Here is an 8,165-nt window from a genome sequence, read left to right on the forward strand (position 1 = left end):
AAAGATTTAATGTACCACTGTCAATAACCATGTCTTATCTGTATATAATGCTGGCGATAATCCACAGTGAGCCTTCTGTATTTGTGTCTGAGTAAGCACATAAAATGTGGTCCAGTTGTAAATTTACAAGCTTCCACAATGCACACAGCACTTCTGATGGAAGTGTAAGAGTGATATAGCAGGAAAATAGAGAGAGAGAGAGAGAGAGAGAGAGAGAGAGAGAGAGAGAGCAAAAAGACCAGCGAGTACCAGATGGTTCTGAAATCAGAATATGCCATGATTATTTGTTGTTATCGCCCATTTCCGAAAAGCATGTTTAAGGTTATTCAGTACCTCCACATATAAACTGAAGAATCACATTTATATTTCAGAAAATGCATCAACAGCACAACACAACATCAATTAGCCATGCTTTATTAGAACAGGTGTTCAGATATCAACAAATTAAAAAAATTATATCAAAGAAACATTACACTCTCTATTAAGCTCTTTTCTACAGACAACAGATGCCTGATTTATCGTGTTAGATGGACATGCTTTTAATGAGGTGCACAAAAAAGATGTACTCGTCTCCTGCGGGACTTGTAAAGACACTGTGTGCTGTATTAAGATAAGGCCTTGGCTTATCTGCGTTTGAATTCTTAATATTAAGTTACAAACCAGTGGACATTTCTGCAGCTGGACACAGCATGATTAAAAAATGGAAAAGCATTCCAAAAAATGTAAAGAAAAAATTCTAAACGCATGTAACAAATTTAATAAATTCCTACAATTCCTAATGTTTTAAAGGACTGGATGACATACACTCACCTAAAGGATTATTAGGAACACCATACTAATACTGTGTTTGACCCCCTTTCGACCTTCAGAACTGCCTTAATTCTACGTGGCATGATTGAACGTGGCATATTGATAGAACAGCATCTTGCAGTTGATGGAGATTTGTGGGATGCACATCCAGGGCACGAAGCTCCCGTTCCACCACATCCCAAAGATGCTCTACTGGGTTGAGATCTGGTGACTGTGGGGGCCATTTTAGTACAGTGGACTTATTGTCATGTTTAAGAAACCAATTTGAAATGATTCGAGCCTTGTGACATGGTGCATTATCCTGCTGGAGGATCAGAGGCATCAGAGGATGGGTACATGGTGGTCATAAAGGGATGGATATGGTTAAAAACAATGCTCAGGTAGGCCATGGCATTTAAAAAATGCCCAATTGGCACTAAGGGGCCTAAAGTGTTCCAAGAAAACATCCCCCACCATTACACCGCCAGCCTGCACTGTGGTAACAAGGCATGATGGATCCATCTTCTCATTCTGTTTACGCCAAATTCTGACTCTACCATCTGAATGTCTCAACAGAAATTGAGACTCAATTTTGGTGAGCTCGTGCAAATTGTAGCCTCTTTTTCTTATTTTTAGTGGAGATGAGTGGTACCCGGTGGAGTCTTCTGCTGTTGTAGCCCATCCGCCTCAAGGTTGTGCGTGTTGTGGCTTCACAAATGCTTTGCTGCATACCTCGGTTATTACGAGTGGTTATTTCAGTCAAAGTTGCTCTTCTATCAGCTTAAATCAGTCGGCCCATTCTCCTCTGACCTCTAGCATCACAAGGCATTTTCGCCCACAAGACTGCCACATACTGGATGTTTTTCCCTTTTCACACCATTCTTTGTAAACCCCAGAAATGGTTGTGCGTGAAAATCCCAGTAACTGAGCAGATTGTGAAATACTCAGACGGGCCCATCTGCCACTAACAACCATGCCACATTCAAACTTGCTTAAATCACCTTTCTTTCCCATTCTGACATTCAGTTTTGAGTTCAGGAGAGTGTCTTGACCAGGACCACACCCCTAAACGCATTGAAGCAACTGCCATGTGATTGGTTGATAGAAAAATTGCATTAATGAGAAATTGAACAGGTGTTCCTAATAATCCTTTAGATGAGTGTACAGAGTCTTAATTGAAGACGTGAAAGAAGCCCTCTGTTCATTATTCTGATCATATATTGGGCTTATTAGGTTGTCATGGGCTTTGTGTGGTGAAAATGAGCCCTTGGGTCTGTTATAATGAAATGTGTTACTACTAAACACCAACAGAAAACAATTGATTTTATGACCCACAGAGCTCGTTCCTTTGGGCCACTAGATTAATTTTAGTCATCTAACTATTACTGAATTAACACATGCAGTCCCACTGGATGATACCTGTGTGTTACAAGAAATATTGCTAATTATTTAAAACAAAATATGCAAAAGAATTAAACAAAAGCAAATGTTTTTTATTATTACAGTATATTAATGTACTGTATTTACATAAGGGCTATTGTTTAGGTATAACTACAATGTATTGTACTAAAAAAAAATCAGTAGAGTCTCTCAGTCTATGTCGATATGTGACTATTGTCTGTGAAGTCATACTGACACAGTACTCTTCATAATGAAGTCTAGAATGGCATTCTGGGAAACATATTCTTGATTTGTTGCTCACATGCATAATCAAGTAAACATAGCACGTATGAACATCTATACAAAACTGCAGTTTACAGCAGTCTCACTGCCATGGCAACTGCTGAGGCAAGACAAAGTGATCACTGATCACCTATTTGTTGTACCATATGGATATCTCTGCATCATTCTATGATGTTTAAGATCCTTAATGTTTTATTAGTTTTGCTATGTGAAAACTGAAGAAAGTGTCATAGTGTGGCATTCATTGTTCATTCAGTATATGTGTGTGTGTGTAATAGAGGAGGGTTTTGTTATAGAGGCAACAGGACAATTGAGGTATGGCTCCAAGAGGTATCCAAGGCAACCAGGTAGTCCACTTCAGCTCAGCAGTACCAAAGACATTTTAAAATGTTCTTCTAACATACAAATGATTCACTACTTGTCCTCTTAATTGCATAAACGCACTCATGCACTTTCTTCTTAGCTATAATTTGTGTAAATGATCAATTCGTTACACAAATGTTGTTTAGGTATGTATTATTGCTTGTGCATCTCAAATATGCACACGCTTAATGGCTTTAAGAAACCTAACAGCGTCACAGGCAGACGTTATGATTCATACTGATCTTGCCATTCATCATAATGGCACTTCAACCATGTCATCAAACTGCAGCACTGCAGGACCATACCACTTTCACACAGCATCACCACACAATCACCTCGGTCTCTCTCTCTCTCTGTGTGTGTGTGTGTGTGAGAGAGAGAGAGAGAGAGGGCTTCAAAATGTGTTTCCACTGGCTATATCACAGACAGATGTTGTGTCATATTTAAATGAACATTGACTTAATATGGCATTCAGTAGCCACACTGAAATTGAAATGTAATACATAAGACTCAAAATGACCTAAAATCTTAATTTTGTGATTCATTACACACTGATTTGATTTCTCCTAATACACTTTTTGCATTTATTGTTAAAATGGTAATACTTTACAATAAGGTTGTATTTGTTAAACTTAGTAAATGCCTTAGCTAACATGAACTAACAATGATCAATAGGTTTTTTTAGCATTTACTAATCTTTGTTAATTTTCGTTAAAGGGACACTCCACTTTTTTGAAAATATGCTCATTTTCCAGCTCCCCTAGAGTTAAACATTTGATTTTTATCGTTTTAGAATCCATTCAGCTGATCTCCGGGTCTGGCGCTAGCACTTTTAGCATAGCTTAGCACAATCCATTGAGTCTGATTGGACCATTGGCATCGCACTAAAAAATAACCAAAGAGTTTAAATATTTTTCCTATTTAAAACTTGGCTTTTCTGTAGTTACATTGTATATTAAGACAGAAAGAAAATTAAAAGCTGCAATTTTGTAGGCAGATTTGGTTGGGAGCTATGCTCTCATTCTGGCGTGGTAATCAAGGACTTTGCTGGTGCACCATGGCTGCGGCGGGGGTAGTGATGTTGCGCACTGCCCGAAAATAGTCCCCTGCTGTTGAAAGTAACCTAGGGGACTATTTTCGGGCAATGCGTATTATCACTACGCTATGCTAAGCTATGCTAAAAGTGCTAGCGCCAGACCCGGAGATCAGCTGAATGGATTCCAAAACGGTAAGGGGTTGTGCACACCAAAACTTTTAAATGCGTTTGAAAACGCCTGGAGGACAACGATTGCTAGCTGTTTTTTCAGCTGAGCACCAGCTTTATTCAGCCAAGTGCTTTGATAGCTGTGATACTTGAGTTATGAGCCGGTTGGTTGTTGTGATACTTGTCCTGCCCCTCCTCCACAGTGATTGGACGGCCATGTGAGAACTTGACGAGCGGAGCTTTTCACCCAAAGTTGAATCTTTTTCAACTCGCGACGCTCAGCGCAGAGCGCGAAAAAAACTCGCTAGCTGCTGGCTTATTTGAAAAACGCTGAGCTTACATTGGAAACCATGTAAAACATGCGCTGGCTGCGGGCGTAAAATCTTTGTATTTTAATAATACAATAATAATAATACATAAGTAAATGCTGTATATAGCATGAATTAAGATTAATTGTAGAGCGGTGGTTCCCAAACTTTTTCAGCATGCGGCCTCCCTTGTGTACAGTGCATTTTTTCGCAGCCCCCCGAAATAAAATTTATGAAAAAAACAGTTTTAAAAAATAATATTTTAATTAAACAAAACATATAAAATTATACCTAGTAGTGCTGTTTGTTATTAAAATTAATGTATTTTATAAAATGTCGTAAAGCTGGGGCTCCCCTGGCACCATCTCGCGGTCCCCAGTTTGAAAACCACTGCTGCAGAGGTATTGTTCATTCATGTTAGCTTATGCTTTTACTAATGTTAACAAATACAACCTTATTGTAAAGTGTTATCATCATATATATTTATAAAGTTTTAAAACCCTTTAACTGGCGCAGCCCTTGTTGAGTGGGGGGTTGGTGAAAAGGTGATATACACCTTTAAATTAATATAACCCTGGCATTTTTTTTTTTCTAGAAGCCTAAATTTGGTTTTAATTTTGGTAATTTTTGGTTTTAAAGAAGACACTTCAACGTTTTTTAGGGAAGTGTCTGGAGGTGAAAATATAATATTTTTTTTAAAGCAGTTTACATTTATTTGTAATAAATAAAAATGCAATATAGTATAATTTTTAATACATAAAATTGTCAAAAAACTGAGGTTTGTGCTGGTTTGCTTTGAGGTTTGCTGCATACTTGTGTCACAAATGAATAAATTACTGTAACTGCCTTATTATTACCGCTAAAAGGTTTTGAAATATGAAAATAACATTCTTAGACCTTTCCAACAATATATAGTTTGTCGTGATAGATTAAAATTTACATGCAAAATATTGAAGTAAACTTAGGTGTCCCGCTCACGGGACAGTCCCAATTAACGGGTTAATGTCCATCCATATTTATTTTGTACTCTTTTTATGAAGATACAAACAGGAAATATGTACACAAAATTAAAAACAAAACAATTTTAGGACTAAATGTCTTCTTTTGGCATCAGTCTGTATTTAATATGCGAATAGAATTAGAAAATAAAGATTTAATTTCATTTAGGTTTAAGAGATCCTCCAAGTGTCCTGCTATTCCTCAAGTGGAAGGGGAGTTTACCCTAAATACTTGACACTTTCTTATACTGTTTTTAATACTACATACAACTTTCCTATATTTTCTGGTTGTATTCTAAGAGACTGAGAAATAATTATATATGATCACTATACAATTGCAAAAACAACAAATCTAATGGAGCATGATGGCCTACGACTTTTGCACAGTACTTTATATATATATATATGTATGTGTGTGTGTGTGCTACTTGGTGAGTTTGTATTTTTAGATAATATTCTTAATATTACAAATATGCAACACTGTCTGAGAGATACAGGTGAAAGAATCAATCTATTATGAGATGTGGAGTGTTAAAGTTTGATTTCATTGACCTTACTCAGTCATTAAAGATATGGGGGCGGTTTCCTGGACAGGGATTATCTTAATCCAGGACTAGGCCTTAGTTTAATTAGGAAATATAACTAGTTTTAACAAACATGCCTTACTAAAAACATTACCTGTATGCATTTTGAGGCAAAACAAAGGGCCCCGATGTATTTTCAGATATGTCAGTGTAAGTTGTTTTCAGTATGGACAGCTCTTAAAAATGTTTTAGTCTAGGACTAGTCTAATCCCTGTCCAGGAAACCGCCCCATGAAGTTTATATTTTTACAGTATGCTTTTATACAGAACACACACTGAAAAAAAAAGATTCATTGAGTTTAATCAATTTTTTTAAGGTAAGTGGTTGCAATCAATTTATTTAAGCTACATTTAAACAAAAGTTTTATATTTTATTTTACATTACTAATCTTTTTTGTTTAAATGTAGCTTAAATTAATTGATTGCAACCGCTTACCTTAAAAAAATTGATTAAATTCAATGAATAATTTTTTTCAGTGCAGTAAAAATGAAATTCATTAAATATTGTGAATATTAATATATTTTTGTTGAGTGCTTGAGCCCTACTAATGGGGCTGTGGCGGTATACGTGAGACAGAAAGGTTTGGGAAACGCTGCTTTAATGAATGAAGAACACCAAAACTTTTTCAGAGGTTTCTGCAATTTATTTTCCATTCCTCTAAACTGAACAGAACGTACAGTTTTGAAAATCAAAAATAACACCTTTCACTTTTAAAGCAGTTCAGCTTCACACAGTTGGCAATTACAATGGTAACAATAGTGTCTGCATGTACCTACACTCACAAACACAAACCCATGCAAACTTTCTCATTAACTCTCTCACATACACACTCACTTAATCTCTCTGTCTCTCTCTCTCTCTCACACACACATGCACACACACACACACACGCACACACCCACACAAGGGAATGTTATAGGAGAGACAGTGGAATGCAGGACACACATCATACACTCTCCTTCTGACCTCTCCTCCCCGAAATGAACAAAAATACAAAAATAAAACACACTTTAAAAAATTACAACTCATTTACAAACACCAAAAAATGAAAAGAATAAAAACACAACAACAGGAAAAACAACAATATATCTGTCAAAGTTTTCCATGTTAAAAACAGGTTGCTTGGTTCAGTTTTGCATCCAGTAGAAGGTTACACTGTGTGTGTGTGTGTTTGTGATGGGACCTAATGCTCAGTAAAGTGCATTTGATACATCAGCAGACAGGAGGAGAGAAATGAATTTTGGGTGCTAATGTGGCTCTGGGCCTTCCTAACACTGACAGATATGATTGAATTACATGAACTTTACAACCTCCGCCGTAAACGTCACACCTAAGACATTTAACATTGAAATAACATTTTGTTTCAGTTTATGCAAATGTAAATACATTCATAAATTACATGTGGGGTTAGGAGAATCAAGCTGAGAAACTAGAGAAGTCTGAAACCAATGAATGCAGTTCTTCATGTGAACAAACGTGACCGTAGCCGAAATTCGAAAATGAAACGACGTTTCCATGCACGGGTGTTTTCCCTTGAAATCAGAGACCGAGAGATGTCTCGCTTTGCCGTAAACTGGAATCCTTTCGCTTTTTCATAAATTCCTGATTGACTCCAGTTCCCATGGTTACGCTGCAGTTCTTAGGCCTATGTGCATTGGCGTTTATAAGGCCACACCCATCTGACCGAGAGAAACATAAGCAGTAAAAACCAGATGTAGTGACAAAAGAAAGAGTGCTCCGTTTGTGACACATGCAGAACCGTGTCTCAGAGCGACGTAGGACACAGAACGGTTACTTCTTTTTTTTTATTCTTATTCTTTTTTTCTGTTAGTGTTTGATTTCCCACCCCTCAATAATTCACTTGGATATCATGCAATAGAGACGTGCAAAAAGATAACACCTAAATCCACAAAACACACTTTCATAAATGGCTGTGTTATGAGTGCTTAATAACATGTGTATAACATATGTATGCCTACTCCATGCCGACCTACAGGGACAATATGACGTAAAAGCAGTGCGGAAGCCACAGGTTAAACGAATGCACAGGATGCTTCTACTGAGTGTATCAAAACCATATGGATGCATAAAACAATGCTTCTCTTAGTCTACGCAGCTATGGGGTAAAAACAACCATTTTTTCAATCGCTGATTATCTTTTCATTGGAACTAAAAGATACTGATTGATTGGCACTTGTTCAATGCTTCTAAATAAGTTATTGATATCTAACGTTTC

This window comes from Misgurnus anguillicaudatus, chromosome 22 (assembly GCF_027580225.2).
Source record: "Misgurnus anguillicaudatus chromosome 22, ASM2758022v2, whole genome shotgun sequence".
NCBI classification, from domain to species: Eukaryota; Metazoa; Chordata; class Actinopteri; order Cypriniformes; family Cobitidae; genus Misgurnus; species Misgurnus anguillicaudatus.